The sequence below is a fragment of the Pan paniscus genome, chromosome 8 (genome assembly GCF_029289425.2).
Source record: "Pan paniscus chromosome 8, NHGRI_mPanPan1-v2.0_pri, whole genome shotgun sequence".
NCBI lineage: Eukaryota > Metazoa > Chordata > Mammalia > Primates > Hominidae > Pan > Pan paniscus.
In genome coordinates, this window is record NC_073257.2 from 84660874 (window position 1) to 84682257 (window position 21384).

At 35.7% G+C, this 21384-nt stretch overlaps 1 protein-coding gene across 2 annotated transcripts in view; it reads right to left on the reverse strand.

Moving 5' to 3' along the window:
• MICU1 (mitochondrial calcium uptake 1) overlaps positions 1-21384 on the reverse strand; it is a 264649-nt gene that overhangs the window by 145779 nt on the left and 97486 nt on the right. The gene's annotated exons all lie outside the window — the stretch shown is intronic.

The window sequence follows — 21384 nt, forward strand, 5'->3', positions numbered from 1 at the left end:
TTTGAGATGGAGTCTCGCTCTGTCACCCAGGCTGGAATGCAGTGGCGTGATCTCAGCTCACTGCAACCTCTGCCTCCCGGGTTCAAGCCTCAGCCTCCCGAGTAGCTGAGATTACAGATGCACACCACCACGCCCATCTAATTTTTGTATTTTTAGTAGAGACGGGTTTTGCCATGTTGGCCAGGCTGGTCTTGAACTCCTGGCCTCAGGTAATCCACCCACCTTGGCCTCCCAAAGTGCTGGGATTACAGATGTAAGCCACTGCGACCAGCCAAATCCAGTCCATTTTCAAATTTTAGCAAATTGTCCCAATAATTTCCTTTATAGCTATTTTCACCCTGATCAAGGATGTAATCCACAATCATAAACTGCATTTAGTTATCATGTCTCTTTAGTCTCCATTAATAGGGAACAGCCTTTCTTTGTCCTTATTTTTTCCTGTAGAGTTTTATTGGTTTTGATTGTGATAAATTCACCATTTTTACCATTTAACCACACAGTACGTGGGCCTTTTAGGTTTGGCTTCTTTCACTGAACATAATGTTTTTTAGGTTCACCATGTTGTAGCATGAATCAATATTTAATTCCTTTTTATTGCCAAATGATATTCCACTGTATGGGATGCTGATCATAATCCCCCCAAAATACACACTGAACACCATAATCCCGAATGTTGAAATCCCCAAAGATCAAAATCCCTAAAGTCTAAAATCCTAATTTTGGAAAACATAAAAATTATTTAAAAATATTTGCTTACATTTTTAAAGAAGATTTGAGAAACATAAGAATGAGACAGAACACTTTGAGCAGAAGAACCATTGTTCATAAAGAAATGGCTCAAAGGGGAAATGTATAAACGCCTATCACTATAGTTAGTAATCGTATGTGCCCCAGTTATAAAGGCAGTCATCTGAAATACCCTGAGAACAAACCTAAGTCTTTTCATGAGGTAAGTTAAAAACCACAATGGGTCATTATTGCATACACAGTTGCCCAAAGAGCTGAGATCTTGAGAAATTTTATCTTTCACAAATGCAGTACAAAAAAGGTCATTTCTTCATTTACTGAGGAAGTTTCAACGTTTTTACATAAACGCACAATGCTTACACACAATAAATGCTGTGATAATACACTTTCCTGAAGTCGAATTTCTGATATCCAAAGCAGCAGCAGAAAAGTCTGCCCCAGCTCTCAGAGAGAACCATTTGCTGTCTCCAGATCCCTAGCTGATTGGGTGGTGCCCATCAACATTGAGGGCAGACCGTCCCCATCTAAATCCACTCAGATTCACACACTAGTCTCCTCACCCTAACACCCAAAATAATGCTTTACAAGGTTTCTAAGTATTCCTTAATCTAGTCGAGTTGACATTTAAAATTACTGATACCTAAAATTAAGTCCACAAGTTCATCCCTTATCAATCTGGCATCCATACACAGCTCCTTTCTTTCTTTCTTTTTTTTTTTTTTTTTTTTGAGACGGAGTCTCGTTTTGTCGCCAGGCTGGAGTACAGTGGCACAATCTCTGCTTACTGCAATCTCTGCCTCCCAGGTTCAAGCAATTCCCCTGCCTCAGCCTCCCAAGTAGCGGGATTACAGGTGCCCGCCACCGCGTCTGGCTAATTTTTTGTATTTTAGTAGAGACGGGTTTCACCCTATTGGCCAGATGGTCTCGATCTCCTAATCTCATGATCTGCCCACCTTGGCCTCCCAAAGTGCTGGGATTACAGGCGTGAGCCACCATGCCTGGCCCCCATACACAGCTCCTTAAGCCATACTTAACTCCCAAATAAAGATAACAAGGTAAGGAATTTTGATTTTTTGGGATTGTATCTTTTGAGATTATGATCCAAACCCCACTGTATGTATATGCCACAGTTTATCTATTCATATGCTCAAAGACATTTAGGTTATTTCCACCTTTTGGTTATTCATGTATGAGTATCTGTTTGAGTACCTGTTGTCAATTCTTTTGGTATGTACTAAGGAGAGGAACTGCTGGGTCATATGGCAGCTCTATGTTTTTGGTTTTTGTTTGTTTTGTTTTGTTTTGAGACAGTGTCTCACTCTGACACCTAGGCTGGAGTGCAGCGATATGATCTTGGATCACCGCAGCCTTGACCTCTGGGGCTCAGCTCAGGTGATCCTCCCATCTCAGCCTCCCCAGTAGCTGGGACTACAGGTACATGTCACCATGCTCGGGTAATTTTTGTATTTTTTGTAGAGATGGGGTTTTGCCATGTTGCCCAGGTTGGTCTTGAACTCCTGGAGTTAAGCAATCTGCGTGCCTCAGCCTCCAGAGTGCTGGGGTTACAGGCATGAGCCACCACACTCAGCTGGTTGTTTTTTGTTTAAGACAGGAGGAGGTTGCTCTGTCGCACAGGATGAAATGCAGTGGCACAATCATGGATCTGGGCTGCATCCTTGATCTCCTGGGCTATAAGCAATCCTTCCACCTCAGCCTCCCAAAGTACTGGGATTACAGCACCATTTACATTCCCATAAGCAATGTAAGAGGATTCCACATTCTCCACACCCTCACCAATACTTCTTCCTCTTCTTCTTTAAAAAATTATAACTATCCTCATGGATATGACATGGTATCTCACTGTGATTTTGATTTACATTCCCCTAATACCTAATGATGTTCAGCATCTTTTCATGTGCTTTTTGACCATCTGTATATCTTCTTTGGAGAAATGTCTATCCAAATCCTTTGCTCATTTTTGAATTTGTTATTTCTCATTTGGCTGTTGAGTTCTAATCTAAGTTCTTTATATATTCTGGATATTAGATCCTTATCATAGACATATCTGCAAATATTTTCTCCTATTCTGTGTGTTGCCCCTTCACTCTTGATAATGTCCTATGAAGCAGAAAAGTTTTAAATACTGAAGTCCCATTTATCTATTTTATTATTTGTGCTTTTGATGTTATATTTAATATTTCATTACCAATCCAAGGTCATGAAGATTTACCCCTACTTTTCTACTAAGGGTTTTATAGCATTTGCTCTTTTTTTTTAGGTTATTGATCCATTTTGAGTTAAATTTTGTATATAATGTGAAGTAGGGGGTTCACCTTCATTCTTTTGTATGTGAATATCTAGTGGACCTTATACCATTTGTTGAAATGGTATGACCTTTTACCACTGTCTTACATGCTTGTTGAAATTCAATTAACCATAGATGTGTGGGTTTATTTCTGGACTCTCAATTTTCTTCCATTGTCTGTGTTTATGCCAGTACCACATCATTTACATTTTTGTAATTTAAAAAAATTGCAGTAAAATGCATATAACAAAATTTACCACTATAAACATTTTAAAGCATAAGTCTCTTCAGCTCTGTGCATTTTTTTTCATTCTTTTTCCTCTCTGCCTCAGACTAGATAATATCAATTGACCTATACTTCAAGTTCACTAATTCTTTCTTCTGCCTGCTCAAGTTTGCTGGTTGAATCCCTCTAGTCAATTTTTCAACTCAGCTCTTGTACTTTTCAGTTCCAGAACTTCTATTTGGTATCTTTTAAACAATTTCTATGTATCTATTGAAATTTTCTGTTAGTTCATACATCATCCTTTTAGCTACTTAACTATACTTTAGGCAGTTGATCTAAAGTCTTTGAGTAGTACATATAATGTCCGTGCCTCCTCAAGGATACTCCCTATTTCTTTTTTTTTTTTTTTTTTTCTGTGATTGGGCTGTAATTTATTGTTTCTATGTATGCATAATTTCTTGTTGAAACTGGACATTTTGTATATTATAATGTGGTAACTCTCGAAATCGCATTCTTCCCCTTCCTCAGGGTTTGTTGTTGCTACTGTGGGTTGTAGTTGTTTGTTTAATGACTTTATTAAACTCTTCTTGTAAAGACCTGTGACCTTTGTCATAGGTCGTCACTCAAGTCTCTGTTCACCTTAGTGAGCAACTAGTGATTTGACAGGTTTCCTTAAATGCTTGGAGCGAAAGGGGTAAAAATACTCTCCGGATCTTTTCAGACTGGCTCTGTATTGGGCATTTCTTCAATGCTTACTTAGCAAAACCATTTACAACTCTCTCTTAGCCTTAAGATTCCGGCTTGCATGGGGCTTAAATGTCAGCCAGACATGAAAGCTCAGGATCTTCTAAGGTTTCTTCTGAACATTCATTCAACCCTAAGCCTTCTACACTCCCCTGTATATGGTGAAGCATTTCAAATCACTTGTTCTCCCATTTATCTCCTTACAAAGCCTCTTCCTTCCCAGGCTATTTGGTTTGTCTGCTTGTCCCAGCTGCTACAGTATTATTTACCTTTAAATCTTTCTGACAAATGCTGCCCCAGTCCCCTAAAAGCTCTGAAGCAGGTGAAACAAAGGCAAGCCTCAAAGCGGATTCCTTAGGGAGCCACCAGACAGGTTGATGCCCACATCCAGAGTCATCCAAGAACATGATCCACATTGCTCGTTCTGACACAAGCAAACTCTGTCAGGAACATGGGCCGCCATCCTTACAGCTGCCATTGCACTGGGGACTTGGGGTGGTCACCAGGTAAGTTAAAATACAATGTTCTGTGAATAAATGTTAGCAGCTTCTTTCTTTTAAAGCGTTCTCCTGGTTGTTTTAAGTCTTTCATTAGATTCTAGAGATCTGAACAAGTTGACTGACAATTTTTGGCAGCTTAATTTTTGGTTTAATGGCGGGATGTGGTTTTGGAGTTCCCCGCTGTGTCATTTTTTCTCTCTTTGTACTTCTTGACAGTTTTAAAAGGCACAGGTGAGTTATATTGTAGAATATCTCTCATTTTGAATTAGGCTGATGTTTCTTTGTGATTAGATTCATATCTAGCTATCACAAACTATGAATTCATGTTGATACCTATAATTCCTTTCTAGGATACAATTTGGTCTTATCCCTCACACACTTGTTACTACCTTTTCCAAAAATGAGAAACCTGGTTCCCATTATCATCAATATATTTATTCAAGCTTAGAATACACAAAAAGTAGTTTCACAACTGCTAATCCCATCTCTGCAGAAAACAAACATATCTATATCATCTAGAGTCCAACATTTGTTACTTTTTTAAGGAAAATCTACATATGTTGAAAAGCAAAAATCTAATGTATAATAGACGTCTTTATCAAGATATGGAACATTTCCATCACTTCCGAAAGTTCTTTTATGCCCCTCCATAATAAATTCCTACCATATTTTCACCATAGATGAGTTTTGCCTGTTTTAGAAATTGATATAAATGGTATCACTAGTATACACTTTGGTGTCCTGCTTCTTTGGCTCAGCATAATGTGGGGAAGATTCATCCACACTGTAATCATCAGTTCACTTTATTGCTTAGTAGTATTTTATTCTGATCATTACAAAATTAAAATATATAATAAATGTAAAAGTGTTCCTATTTCTCCACATCCTCTCCAGCATCTGTTGTTTCCTGACTTTTTAATGATTGCCATTCTAACTGGCACGAGATGGTATCTCATTGCGGTTTTGATTTGCATTTCTCTAATGACCAGTGATGACGAGCTTTTTTCATATGTTTGTTGGCCACAGAAATGCCTTCTTTTGAGAAGTGTCTGTTCATATCATTCATCCACTTTTTGTTGGGGTTATTTTTTTCTTGTAAATTTATTTAAGTTCCTTGTAAATTCTGGATATTAGCCCTTTGTCAGATGGATACATTGCAAACATTTTCTTCCATTCTGTAGGTTTCCTGTTCACTCTGATGATAGTTTCTTTTGCTGTGTGGAAGCTCTTTAGTTTAATTGGATCCTATTTGTCAATTTTGGCTTTTGCTGCCATTGCTTCTGGTGTTTTAGTCATGAAGTCTTTGTCCATGCCTATGTCCTGAATGGTATTGCCTAGGTTTTCTTCTAGGGTTTTTATGGTTTTAGGTCTTACATTTAAGTCTTTAATCCATCTCGAGTTAATTTTTGTATACGGTGTAAGGAAGGGGTCCAATTTCAGTTTTCTGCATATGGCTAGTCAGGTTTCCCAGCACCATTTATTAAATAGGGAATCCTTTCCCCATTGCTTGTTTTTGTCAGGTTTTGCAAAGATCAGATGATTGTAGTTGTGTAGTGTTATTTCTGAGGTCTCTGTTCTGTTCCATTGGTCTATGGGTCGTTTTGTGATGTGCTGTTTCTAATTCTTTAGTAAAAAGGTCTACATTGTTCTTCCATGCTTTTGCAGTTGGGGTGGTAAAGAAGTAGAGAGGGAGAGAAGTTACTTGTATGTTTTCAGAGGCATGCTCTTGTTAAAGAGTGGTTCAGGTAAATTTAGGATTATGTACCTATTTACTAACTCTTAAGAATTTATAAGTGAATTTATAGAGTATCCAAAACTCTGAGGAAGATTCTTACAAAATTCATGACATAGTAATTACAGACACAAAAATTATCATAAAACCATCAAATTTGATCTCTCAAGTTACTCAAAGCTAGGAAGAACATCAAATAAATACGTCAAAATTTGGGAGGAAATGGGAGTTACTAGAAAACAAACTTTTAGATTATTCTGTGCCTATGGCTGCTTCTTAGCTGGTGTTTTAAAACCAAAGACCTGATTCTACCATTTGATCCAGCAATCCCACTACTGGGTATTTACTCAAAGGAAAAGGAGTCATTATACAAAAAAGATACTTGCATATGCATATTTATAGTAGCACAATTCACAATTGCAAATACGTGGAACCAGCCCAAATGCCCATCAATAAACAAGTGGATAAACAAACTGTGGAATATGCATACGATGGAATACTACTCAGCCATAAAAAGGAACGAATTAATGGCATTCGCAGCAACTTGGATAGGACTGGAAACTATTATTATAAATGAAGTAACTCAAGAATGGAAAACTAAACATTGTATGTTCTCATTCATAAGTGGGAGCTAAGCTATGAAGATGCAAACGCATAAGAATGATACAATGGACTTTGGCGACTCGGGGGTGTGGGGAAGGGTGAGGGGGTGAGGGATAAAAGTCTACAAATTGGGTTCAGTGTACACTGCTCGGTGATGGGTGCACCAAAAATCTCACAAATCACCACTAAAGAACTTACTCATGGAACCAAATACCACCTGTTCCCCAAAAACCTATGGAAATAAAACTTTTTTTTTTAAAAAAAAAAAGAAAGAAAATGTCAAGTAAAATGATCCTTCATTTAATCTTTTAGATGGTGTTTAATCTTTTACTAAATTTTAAGTCATTCTTTCCCCTAAGCAAACACCACTTATACACTTCAGGGGTGATATGGAGGCATATTCCAAGGAGAATATAATCTTATCAGACTGGTAATAATGTTCTCTCACTGCCCCAGAAGTAGTTATTTACATTTTTTGTTATTTTGTTGTTGTTGTTTTCTTTTCTTCTTCTTTTTTTTTTTTTTCCTGAGATGGAGTGTTGCTCTGTCCGCCAGGCTTGGGTGCAATGGTGAGATCTCAGCTCACTACAACGTCTGCCTCCCAGGTTCAAGCGATTCTCCTGCCTCAGCCTCCTGAGTAGCTGGGATTACAAGCATGTGCTACCACACCCAGCTAATTTTTGTATTTTTTTGTAGAGACAGGGTTTCACCATGTTGGCCAGGCTGGTCTCAAACTCCTGACCTCAAGTGATCCTCCTGCCTTGGCCTCCCAAACTGCTGGGATTACAGGCGTGAGCCACTGCACCTGGCCTGTTTTCTTTTTTAAAAAAAATTTTGTTATTAATACACATTTATATTAATATGTAATTTTTACTAGAAAGTATAACCTAAGGATTTATATTTAATTCAATATATGTAGTAAATTCAAATATAATAAACTATAAGAAAGAAATTTTTTAATATAAAAGTTGAAAGAAATAGAACACACTTCAATTCTATTGTAAGGGTATATAATGTGAGATTAGGTAATAAATTATCAGTTCAGTTAAAAAAATTTTAGTAAGGGTCTATGAGAAATTTGTTTCATCTTCAAGTTCCTGAGGTAAGACTCTACCAATCCTTCAGTATACATGCTGAAAATTATTTAAATAGAACTGGATATTCTTTTTTTTCTCTTTGAGATGGAGCCTCACTCTGTTGCCCAGGCTGAAGTGCAGTGGAATGATCTCGGCTCATGGCAAACTGCCTCCTGGGTTCAAGCGATTCTCTTGCTTCAGTCTCCCGAGTAGCTGGGATTACAGGCATGTGCCACCATGCCTGGCTAATTTTTGTATTTTTAGTAAAGACAGGGTTTCACCATATTGTCCAGGCTGGTCTTGAACTCCTGACCTCAAGTGATCTGCCCGTCTCGGCCTCCCAAAGTGTTGGGATTACAGGCGTGAGCCACTGCTCCCAGCCAGAATTGGATATTCTTAAAAGAGATTGTAATTGCAGATACCTTACAGAGCATTATGTTGTTTTATGTGGCTTAGAAGTTACATTTCAAACTTGATTCCAATCACTTGAATCTCTGAAATTAAGGATATGGAAGCAGAATGCAGGTCAAATGACAAGAATAGCATTTCTATTCAATTTACTGACCAATGTTACCTCTTCTTAGAGAAGAAAATTATGCAAAATGTTTTAAAGCAATGTGCTCACTAACTTAAATGAACAAAATATAACTGTTTTACTATTCACTGATATGACCTAGTCTTAGATCTTACTTATTTCAAAACTTAAAGTGTAGTTATAGGTACAGTATCACCAACCCATTCAAATTACTGATCTCAAGTAAAGGCAAATGGACATTATTACAGGTTTCTGGTATTGATCTCAACTGCACCATATCCTGGATATTTTCATTTTTTAGATAAGCAGAAAGACTTGAAAGTAAACTTATTATATAGCAAATTATACACTACACATGTGTAACTGCTACACCTCACAGTAAGTCAAAAACCTAGATTTTTGTACCAGATGACTTTATGCTGAAGCACTCACACTTTAGTTTCTGACCAATCACATAAACTTATAAAATACATGGTTAAAGTTGCTGGTGCCATGAGGGGCACTGGAACTGGGATTTCCAGACTCATGAGCGCTAAGTGTGCTCAAACAGTAAATCCTAACTAGTTACAGGGTTGATCAAAATAGGGTTAGTAATTTTGCCTTCTGGGACTCAAGTATATGAAGCCAAAGAGAGAAATCATATCTAGAAACTTATTTCTTCTAGTTAAGATCTAATTTTCAAGTTATAAAGTTAAAAAAACTTTTTCTAGTTAATAGAAGTTGATGGACTATGTCTGCAAAATCAATGCTTACATATCATCCAGAAATTCAAAACATCTTTGGCTTATAGAAAATGTGATGAAGAACACAGCTTTACTATTTAAATTAAAGTGTCATCCTTTATGGGGATGAAATCCTTGGGTTATTTTAGTATTAATATTTTGCTACATTGCTGAAATACATTCAAAGTCTACCTAAATCCCTTGAGTAATATTTGAGGTTGTACATCAAAAACAAATTAATGATAATATGCTTCTTCTGGAAAATACAATTTTGGCATATCATTTCCAAATGACAAATAGTATTTCTATCTAAGGTTGGGGTCAAGGTATGTGGTGGGGTGTTAGAAAGAAAGAGAAAATTCAGCAATTTTCCCATGCAATTAATGCTTACACTTCATTATCTAGTTGGTGCATGGATTGATGCCAAAGCCTTGGTAAAATATCAATCTTAAACAATCACACTATTTCCAATCAAATTAAAAATGTTGCACAGCTAAAATATGTTTTTCTTATTCCCCACCCCATCTCTGAACTTGCAGAAGGGTAGAATTTGGGGATATATCAGATAACAATGAAATCAAAATGTTTCTAATTTGAAGTAGTTTATGATTCCTCCTTCTGACTCAAATTTCCTTCTAAGCTTTTCAAAGGTAATATCGCATTTGAGGCAAACACACATAAATTACTGTGCAACAAACTGGAAGGTGAATGCTTAAGATACTGTAAACTTCACTATGCCAGAAAGCAACTCTCTTTTCAGTCCCAATTCTAACCACCTCAGCTGTGAGAACAATTCCAAATACCTGGAATGCAAAGGTTTTCTTATCTCATTAACTAGATGGCTTCAAAGATGGTACAAATGAAGATGTTTTTAAAAAACAGTGGCAGATGATTTGATTAAAAAGCAATAATAAAACATTTTAAAAGTCTACTGGAATGGCATTAACTTTAAGGAAATGATACAACTTTACTGCAAAGGTTTGTTTTAATCCTCAGTATCTGAACGAGGTATTATCAAAACTCTAGAAGGAGAAAATCTTCAACTCTACCATGTTATTTCTGCATACTAGCTTCAAAGCAGCTTTGAGCAGGGGAATCTATGTTTTATGACTTGATTATCTGCTACCTAAATCTAAGAATTTAATTTTGAACTTTGGCCACTCAAATGGATCAATGCTAAAAAGAAAGTCCTGAGATCAGCAGCAGTGTTGTTTTTAGTCACTTGGGTTATAAAAAGTTTCTCTACCACTTAATGTAAAAACAATCTCAAGTAAAAATCTTGAAAAATAAGTCAATATAGTGATTTCACCTTCTTTCACTTGGAAAAAAATTTGTATAAGAAAAAAATGTATCATAAGAACAAAAATTAAAGTTTCACTCTGAGGATCACCGTTCACAACCTTGATCTAAACTGCTTTAGTAACTATCACCTCCCAAGAAACCGTGTTGATGAAGGATTTTAAAAGCAATTTTGAAAGCAAACAAACATTTATAGGTATCCCTTAAGCACCAATGACCACTAAAGACAACATTAAAGACCATGAAAAACTTAAGCATTATACTTCGCATATTCTGGAAGTATATGAATTGGAAGTGGCTGACCTCAATTACAGGTGTCAGCATCTCATTTGATTTATTCTCTTTAGTAAATGCCAGGCACTGTGCTAGGTACTTTATATTTGCATTATCTCTTTAAGTCCTTATTGCATACTATTATCTGCACTTTATGGATAAGAACACTCAGGGTTAGAGAAGTCACATAAGTAGCCAAAGGTGACAATACTATTAAGTGGCAGGAGACTCCAGAGCCCATGTCATGAATCATTATATGTTACATTGTATCAACTGCACAGGAACACACTGGGTATCTATATTGTTCACAATTTCTGGAAAATGTTAATCAGGACTGAATATTTTTGAAGTAGTTCACTACCATAAAATATTTACCTTGGGGCTTAGCTTGTATCCACTAAGTTAACTTGAAGTTGAAGAGGAAAGTCCAAGCCAATGATACAGGTGCACATTTTTTTTTAAGGCTTTCACTTACTCAAATGCATATTTCAATCATTTTGAAATGTGCATCACTTCAAGAGTGTAATGTTCTTTATAATTTTTAATTAATAAATGTTAGATTAATCTGTAATTGGTGAAGTTTTTTATTCAAGTTTAGAATTTTAAAAAATACATCATGCCAAAAACAAATATGCAAATAAAGGACTATCCTCACACATTCTCTACAACCAAAGATTATAAATAGATGGTCAGGCTAAGTTGAGAACTCATTTTACCAGAAGAGAAGGAGAAATAACTTGTTTAGTATACTCTTATAGAACTTTATTTATGTGACCTTAAGCATGCTAGAATGTGCTAAAATATAAGAAAAAAGAAGTTGGCCTGGAACTAAAGAAAGTTCTCTGATAGCAAAGTGATTTTTGAATCTTGTTTTATGATGAAAAAGCTAAAGATGAAGGTGTAAGAAATGCAATGGTTAGTCATGTTTATGTTTTCAAATCAACAATGATAAATCGAATGGGTTCATTGATCCCAAATTCAAACACAACATAATCTAAAATAAAAATGGATGTAAAGATATTTTAATAGGAGTCTGAATATTTGAGACAACTAAGTAAACTACACCCTCCTTTGGCACACTTAATGATTACATTATTATTAATTTTCTCAACTTGAATAATCAAACACATGGGTTAGATTAACAAACTTTAGTAGTGGTGGGAACTCAGAGACTGGAAAGAGACATTATGGATACTCCTCACAGCAGTCTAAGTATTTCACAGCATTAATAAACTGCATCTGAAGAACAGCATTCTATGCTACCAGGAAAACAAAACAATCCCAGACTTTCCACAGGCAATAGAAACTTAGCATGCAAAGAACAAGTCACTGCAAAGAAGCAAGCAAGAAATGCCTCTTCTACAAAGTAACTGTTCATTGACCTTTGGAAGCTTAAAGGATTCATACTAGTGTCACCAAAATGAGTGATACTCATAGAACACAATGTAGGTAAACAATTCTCCCACTACCTAAGAAAAAGGTTTATTATTATTCTTTAATGTAAAAAGTTTATTCATAAGATAGACTTAAGAATGCAGAAAAGCTTGATTTTGAATCCCTGATCAACCAAGGACATTACCTTAAATAGTGAAAGTTTAAAGAAGACTGGTGCTCTTTTGTCACCTAGTGTGGTTGACTACTTAATGCTGCAGATTCCAGAGACTTTTAAGCACTTACCAACTGCTGCCTCTCTAATCTATTCCTAATTAGTAAGGACACCTATCCAAGTCCAGCCATTGTAAATCTTCCAGCCGTAAGCCATACAATTATTAAAGGAGAGGAAGAGTTTTTAGCTACCCTCTACAAACTGTCCTACCATAATCAGAGAACCGGAAGTGGCTGGCCTCAATCACAGGTGTTAGTATCTCATCTGATCTACTCGGTACTCTGTATGATGTTTGTGCCATGGCTGTTCTAAAATAGAATTCCCAGGATTAGAAACATTGATAATGGAATCGTCTATACATTATTCTGACATAATTTTTACTGTATTTGTTGGTTTGGTTCAGAATGCAGTTAAAGACAAAGGTATTTAGGAAGATAATCTATTGTACTAATAATAAGATACCTAATTTGAGGGTTTGGTAAGAGGGACTACCAAAAATTACACCCCATTTTTCAAACAAAGGAAGTATAGAAAAAATGTACTGTAAAAATAAAGAGCACCCTGTGGTCTTCGTTAGTTATATTAGTTATTTTAAACCAAAAGATGTTTATAATTCAGCTTAATTTATATTCAATTACTACAACTCAGTTTAATTTATATTTTTAAGACTGCCAGCCACCAGAAATGTGAGAGTAATATTTTAATGAATAAATTTTAATAATTTATAAACTACCATTAAAGAGCCCAAGCCTTCAAAGATCAATTTAAAAAGTACCTTTAGGAGTGTCCTTGAAGATCTCCTTGGCCAGTCTGTAAGTATATATTCTTTTCATGGTTTTCTCCAAATATTTAGTTGCTTTTCCAAGTTAAAGTCATTGATTAGCTCAGAAAAGCAAAATAATAAAGTCTTTCTAGGTGTCCCATTTGTTCCCCCTTAAGCCATTTTACTGAGCAAAGTGCAACCAAGCAACTGCTTATTTGTATTTATTATGTAAGAAATTTCAAAAGAAAAAAAGATTAATTTTTAACTTGAAGTTACTGTTGTCTCATCAGTCCTGTTACAGTTCAAGTAGGAACATAATATCCCAAATAAGACTTTTTTGTTTTTGTTTTAGAGACAGGGTCTCACTCTGTCACCCAGGCTGGAGTAGTGTCACAATCTTAGCTCACGACAACCTCCAACTCCTGGGATCAAGCGATCTTCCCACATCAGTCTCCTGAGTAGCTAGGACTACTACTGTTTTTAAATGTTTTCATAGAGATGAGGTCTTGCTATGTTGCTCAGGCTGGTCATGAACTCCCGGTTGCTCAAGTGATCCTCCTGCCTCTGCCTCTCAAAGTGCTGGGATTACAAGCATGAGCCACCAGACCCGGCCTCCAAGTAAGACTATTTAAGTGACTCAATTAATTAAGTATCTCTTATGCTTAACAAGAGTGATTAAAACAAAATTTCTTAACCTTTTGTGTAACACATAATGTTAAAACTTCCTTTTAAATCATGCTGGGTATCAAATTCTCTGGGACTTGTGCAGTGCTTGGATTGTCATATTAAAGATAAAGTATGTTAATTTAAAGTGACAGGAACGAAATCATTCTGAAGGGAGCAGGGCAAGGACATATGCATCATGCACTGAACCTTTGTTCCTGAAGCATTACTATGGATTCTGGAGCATTAAGTAATTTAAAGCACATGCTGCTGAGTCAGTACCTGCCAGAAATCCTAATCAGAAGATGAGAAAAAGAAAAAACATTGACATTGTTTGATTATATGAACAAACTAATCAAATATACATATCACAAAACATAATATACAAAGAAACAGTTAAAACCTGTAATAATATCACTGAACACCTGGAAGTAGGAAATGAGGAATACATAGAAATGTTTTAGATATTATCTGCTAGGCACAAAACAAAACAAGGATGTCTCATTACCGTTTCTATATATAATATTTTTTTAATTTCATGGCAAATAGTTGCTTTGCCACTCATATTAATATAGGCAATCAAATATGGATGAGTTTAGATAATTAGTAACTACTCTAAGAAAGAGTACAGAATGGCTCCTTAGAAAAAGGTCTCCTCCAAAATTATGCTGCATTAAATAAAGTGATATCCACATTGGTATTAAAAAAAAAAAAGCAGTCATCCTGAAGGCTGGCATTTGGACAAGCAGTTGTTGTTAGCTAATTTAGCTGGGTACCACTCCAAACTATTTTCAAATATCAAATGGTTTTAAAGATTTTTTTCAATAAATAAACTTCACTGACCAGGAAATAAAATTTGACCTATATTTACCATCCTATTCTAACCACACTGAATAGCACTGTAAAATTTCTTGACTGAAAAATGGATGCTATTAACAATTCACAAGCCTACAGCTGGAACTTATGTGACAGAGCCCAAGGGATTTTACGGCACAGGAATGAGATGAATCACTGTGAACACAGGACAACTCAGACATGTGAAATCGAACTGGAGGCCTCACTTTAGTTAATGGACTCGGTATTTAACCTGGGCTAGTTGCTCATTACAGAGATAGCACAGGAGATTTTTATAGCTAATTAAACTGGGAAGGAAAGGACTGTGGAGAGAACAATTACGCAGAGGGTATACTAGTCTGCAGCTTTTCAAGTAAACGAAGAAAGAAAATCATATATATGATAGCAGAGAACTCCTTTCATAAACTGAGTAAAGGGCTCAAAGTCATGCAAAACAGCTATAATTTGTAGAGCTAGATACTTTACCTATTGTCCCAATTTTACCGAGAATGTAACTGACAGAGAGGTTAACTGGTCTCTTGCTCAAGGTTACCCATCAGTTATGTGGGAGAGCCTATATTTAAATACAGGACTGTCTATATCCAAAGTCCACACTCTTCATCCCACTCTATTACACATAAAGAAGTTCAGCAATCCACAAGACTATGTTTTTCATACCAATTCAGCATACTTTATAACATCTACTAACCATTTACACACAGCTGCCAAACAGAGTACTGAGATACTCAAAATGGAAATGCCTTGGAAAATATTTCAGATACCAAAGCCAGATTTTTTTTTTTTAGGGTTATGGTATATAAAAAAGAACTAAAGTTGCTAATTTGAAAGAGGAGCTAAAACTGAGTAAATGTTTTAAAAATAATTTAAAGAACTTTGGATGGGAAAGAAGGAAGATGGCAAAATCTGTAACTAAAAATAAAACAAAATTCCAGCAGGTGTGAAAGGATATGAAATGTTGAATTTGTTCCTCAATTCACTTTTGTAAATTAATTACATTCTTTTTTTTTTAAGACAGAGTCTCACTCTGTTGACCAGGCTGGAGTGCAGTAGCACAATCTTGGCTCACTGCACCTCCGCCTCCCGGGTTCAAGTGAATCTCCTGCCTCAGCCTCCCAAGTAGCTGGGATTACAGGCGCCTGCCACCAAGCCCAGCTAATTTTTGTATCTTTAGTAGAGTTAGGGTTTCACCATGTTGGTCAGGCTGGTCTCGAACTCCTGACCTCAAGTGATCTGCCTGCCTCGGCCTCCCAAAGTGCTGGGATTACAGGCATGAGCCACTGTGCCCAGCCAGTAAATTAATTACATCCTAAAGTTTGCTTGTCTAAAGACTATAATGAGCAGCTGCATTCAAATGATGCTATATTTAACATATAATTAATCAATATTTGAAAGAGTTAATAAATTGTTTAGTTTATAATAGTAAATTATAGAGACAGGATTCCAAATTATCTTAAATACTACATGATACCACCTTTCCTATGTCTAATCCAGTTGTGTATACGACCTCTTAAAAATTTTACTACCTTACCTAATACTGTTTGCTCAAAAAAAAACCTTGATTATAATCAGCAAAGATCCAAGTTTTCAAATACAGGTGACAGTGCTTACTTTAAGAGTAATGGCTTCAAAAAAAAAAAGAAAAGAAAAGAAAGCACTTCTGAAGATGTCAAGTGGTACTCATGGTATATGAAACAATAATGGAGCCAATAACAGTAAAATTGATATTCTGATTTTTAAATTCAGGTATTAAAATGTATATATCCCATATTTTCTTTCTATAAAATGAAGTGTTATGTGGTTTCTCAGGTTAGTATGAATTTCTAGCTGTACTTTATCAAAGCAGAAAAGATTAACTTCAACTCTTAGCAAAAAGAAACAAACATCAAGGTTTTTTTTTGAGCAAACAGTATTAAGGCAGTAAAATTTTAATAAAAGGTCATATAGACAACTGGATTAGACATTCAGAAGGTGGTATCACATAGTGTTCAAGAGAATTTGGAATCCTAGCTATATGATTTTAAGCTAGCTACTTATCTTTTCTGTACTTTTTCTTTTTCTTTTTTTTTTTTTTTTTTTTGAGACAGGGTCTCACTCTGTCGCCCAGGCTGAAGTGCAGTGGTGCAATCTGCAGCCTCTACCTGCTGGGCTCAAGCAGTCCCCCGACCTTATCCTCCTGAGTAGCTAAAACTATAGGCATGCATCACCACACCTGGCAACCTTTTGTATTTTTTGTAGAGAAGGGCTATTGCTATGTTGCCCAGGGTGGTCTGGAACTCCTGAGCTCAAGTAGCCTCCTAAAGCACTGGGATTACAGGCATGAGCCACCGTGCCCAGCCCCTATTTTCTCAATCCGTAAAATGATGATAAAAATAGACAGCTTAAGATAGTGGTTGTGTGCACTAAATGAGTAATTATGTATAAGCCTGGAACATAATAAGCACTCAAAAAGCTTCTTATTATTGACGATAATTCCCACAAGACAAATACAGTCAAGCATTTTTCATTTAGAAATTTCACTTTTCTTTTCTTTCTTGAGACGGAATCTTGCTCTGTTGCCCGGCTGGAGTGCAGTGATGCCAATCCAACTCACTGCAACCTCCACCTCTCAGGTTCAAGCTATTCTCTGTCTCAGCCTCCCAGGTAGCTGGGATTACAGGTGTGCACCACCATGCCCAGCTAATTTTTAGATTTTTAGTGGAGATGGGGTTTCACCATATTGGCCAGGTTGGTCTTGAACTCCTGACCTCAAGTGATCCGCCTGCCTCGGCCTGCCAAAGTGCCGCGATTACAGGCCTGAGCCTCTGGGCCTAGCCCAGAAATTTCACTTCAAACCAAAAAAATAAACCACTGACAACCAATGAGTGAAAATGAGGTTTTAAAAAAGGGCCCAGTCATCATGCCCAAAGTAACATGTGACTTTGAAATATCTGTGAGGAACTTCTGGCTTCAAGGAAATACTTTTATTCTCTTGGCATCTGTTACAGTGTTTTTAAAGCAAGAATTTCCCTATATAAAGAAAAAGAAAACAGAAATGATATACCCTACTTTAAAAATGGGATAGGGCAAATGAAAACACAGATAACAAGAAAGACTAATAAAATTAAATTTACATATTCATATTTAGCCAAAAACCTGAATAAATATATTAATTAACCAAGAATTTCCACTTGAGTGGTTTCAGGTCTCTGGAAGCCAAGAGAGAGAGGGAAAGACATGGCTAATTAACAATGCAGAATTACATGTCATATTATAACCTGTTATCTAAATTTGACTAGAGTAGTTCAAATAAATGTGGAGAATTCATCAAACCCTGTCCCATGAGACTTTTAGTACCCTATGTCCTAATTTACATTTCCTCAATCTTCAAAACATTTAACTCTTAAAAGACAGAAAATTTCTTAACAACTTACTATATATGTCAAGGAGTAAAACTACACTTGACCTTATTCTAGGGTCTTATTTTATCTGAGAAATAGAGTAAATAATTAGAACTCGAATAAAGCACCAAGAAGTATTACATTATAGGAAAAAATGTGTTCATATTCTCTTTAGAAGAACCAACAATTTCCCCCAAAAGGAATGGTATTTTAAAGTTAATTTGTTAATATTTTCAAAAAGAACTTTCACCTAGTAAAAGAGAATGTAGTAATATTAAAGCTTTGATTTTCAACTATGACTTCCATCTGTTCCTCTACTAATCATATTGTCTGTTATAAACACTATAATCAATACTTCCCTTTCTTGGTTTTGACTATACTTTTATCTCTTTACAGATAAATGTGGATAATATTTCATTTTTATTTGATGTAAAATGTTTTCTTGTTCCATGTAAACAAATATTCTTGTAGATAACATAAAGGAGGTGGAAATAAAATACACATTAGTTTTTTCTTCCAAGTTTGAGAGACTGTCAAGGTTCTGAGGGGACTGTAGTTACAAATAATGGAAAAACTCAATTCAGAGGCATTATTTCTGAAACGTTCAGGGAGAGGTTGGGGGAAAGGGGAATCAATAGGTAGGAAAGAATAACAAATCTATTCTCTAAAAAAGAAATACATGGTGGTATGATGATAATGAACAATTGGTTTCAATAGACAATTTTATTGCTTGAAAACAGTGTATAAACTATAGCTTTTAGAAGACATAAGGGGACTGAATCCAACGTTGCGGAAATTGGTATTCCTTGTTTAAGGAACAATTTCATCTATACCAAGAAATTTTATTCTGTGACTTTATAAAAAAAATGGTGATGTTTGATGTGGAGACAGTTGTCTATTACATGCAATAGAAACAGGAAATACAAAATATAATTTCTATCTTTGGTCTGCTGAGGGGAAAAAAGGGGTAAGAGAAAATGGGAAAATAAAGAAGGCTACAAACCACTTGAAATAAATCACGCAAATAAAAGAGAGCAACTAAATGATTACATGAAAGAAATATTTAACAATAATGTAAAATAAAGCCTCCACTTAGAAATAATTGCTTTGTTTTATATGCCAACTAGATGGTAAAATCATAAAAGATGATAAATGAAACAAAGAAAAAATATAGTTTTCATTAAATAAATAATCCAAATTCATGAAATGACTGTATTGACAAATTGTTAGCAGAATACATGGATACTAGGGGAAGGTGCTTTTTTTTTTTTCTTTTTTCTTTCTTTTCACAAGAAGGATTCAACACAGGAAGGTGCATTTAGAAAGAATCTATGACATATTACATTAAAACAAAAGCTGGCCGGACATGGTGGCTCACGCCTGTAATCTCAACACTTCGGGAGGCCAAGGTGGGCAGATTACCTGAGGTCAGGAGTTCAAGACCAGCCTGGCCAACATGGTAAAACCCCGTCTCTATTAAAAATACAAAAAAATTTAGCCGGGTGTTGTGGTGGATGCCTGTAATCCCAGCTACTCAGAAGGCTGAGGCAGGAGAATCGCTTGGGAACCCAGGAGGCAGAGGTTGCAGTGGGCCGAGATCACGACATTGCACTCCAGCCTGGGTGACAAGAGCGAAACTCCATCTCAAAATAATAATAACAATAATAATAATAATAATGCCAGAATATATTTTGTATTACCATCTCTATAATAATGCTAATAAGCTATTTATAATAATTTTCAAATGTCTTCTAAGAGAAAATCCGAACTCTTTCAAGATTTGAAGTTTTAAACTTTTAAACCTAGTCTCATATTTTCAAAATAATATCACTTATCTACGAAACATATTCTTAAAACCAGTGGTAACCATAGCTGTTACCATTCTTTATACGAGACCTATGATAGTAGATGGTTTGGAAATGCAATAGACTATGCAAGTGCCAATAATAATGTATTTCATAACTTTTCTACAAGGGAAATTTCTAGTATTCTAAAAGTATTAGTGTCTATTAACATAAAGTAATAATGGGCTCTGGAAAAAGATTCAACTACAAATTCAAAAGCTGCTTAATTAAATTCAGTTCTCACTGACTATCAGTTGAAATAGTAATGTCTCATTTACTTCTTACAGGGAACCTTCTAGTTAATTAAACAGATCAGGAAAAAAATATTTTAGCAAAACAAGAAATAACTATCCAATTATTTGTCAATATCAGTTGCACCACTCTTTCCTATTTTGCATCTGGAGGTTCCATTATTCAGGTAGAAATTTAAAACATCCCAGGAAAATATTATTTTTATATTTGTTCTTACTTTCAATGACAAAAAGGCTGAAGTTTAATTCAATTAGAAGGCAATAAAATAAGCTAGTGTTTGTTACTGGTCAAATTTTGGACTTTGTTAAATGGTGTGCTAAAAGTTAAGATAATGGGGGCTAAGACAATAGGAGTAAATAATTCTTTCTCTAAGATTTAATAGTTTATCTTCCAAATTAAAAAAAACAGAGGGAGAGGGAAAAAAATTATCCATTTAAAAATCAAAGCAAGCCTAAAAGGAAATTCCTCTTAGGTGTTTAGCTTTCTAACTACATTTCTGGCTATAATGCATAAAATTACTATAATATCATTACACACAAATCTGTTTTTTTAACAGAAAATTGTCTTAGAATTCATATATTCTAGAAGCAGCTACTTAAGAATTAAGATTTTCTGGATGAGAGAACAAAAGAGTCATGAAGATCTAAAGAAAAATGATGGTGGCTCACACCTGTAATTCCAGCACTTTGGGAAGCCGAGGCGGGCGGATCATGAGGTCAGGATATCGAGACCATCCTGGCCAACATGGTGAAACCCTGTCTCTACTAAAAATAAAAAAATTAGCTGGGCATGGTGGTGTGTGCCTGTAATCCCAGCTACTTAAGAGGCTGAGGCAGAAGAATCGCTTGAACCAGGGAGTCGGAGGTTGCAGTGAGCTGAGATGGTGCCACTGCACTCCGGCCTGGCGATAGAGCGAGATTCCATCTCAAAAAAAATAAAAAATAAAAAAAGAAAGAAAAATGAAAAGACTGACAGTTGAGAAAGTACTGACCGTTACAATTATCAAGCGAAAGACTTCATACATAACAAAAAAACATGGAAAACTTTTAAACTGATCAAACAATAAATGAATTTATTCATTACATAAGGTTTTTTTTTTTTTTTTTTTTTTAGTCCTTTATCTTTTTTTTTTGAGACGGAGTCTCGCTCTGTTGCCCAGGCTGGAGCGCAATGGCACAATCTTGGCTCACTGCAACCTCTGCCTCCTGGGTTCAAGTGATTCTCCAAATAACCAAAAAAAGTTATTTATTGCTTGGTGTGGT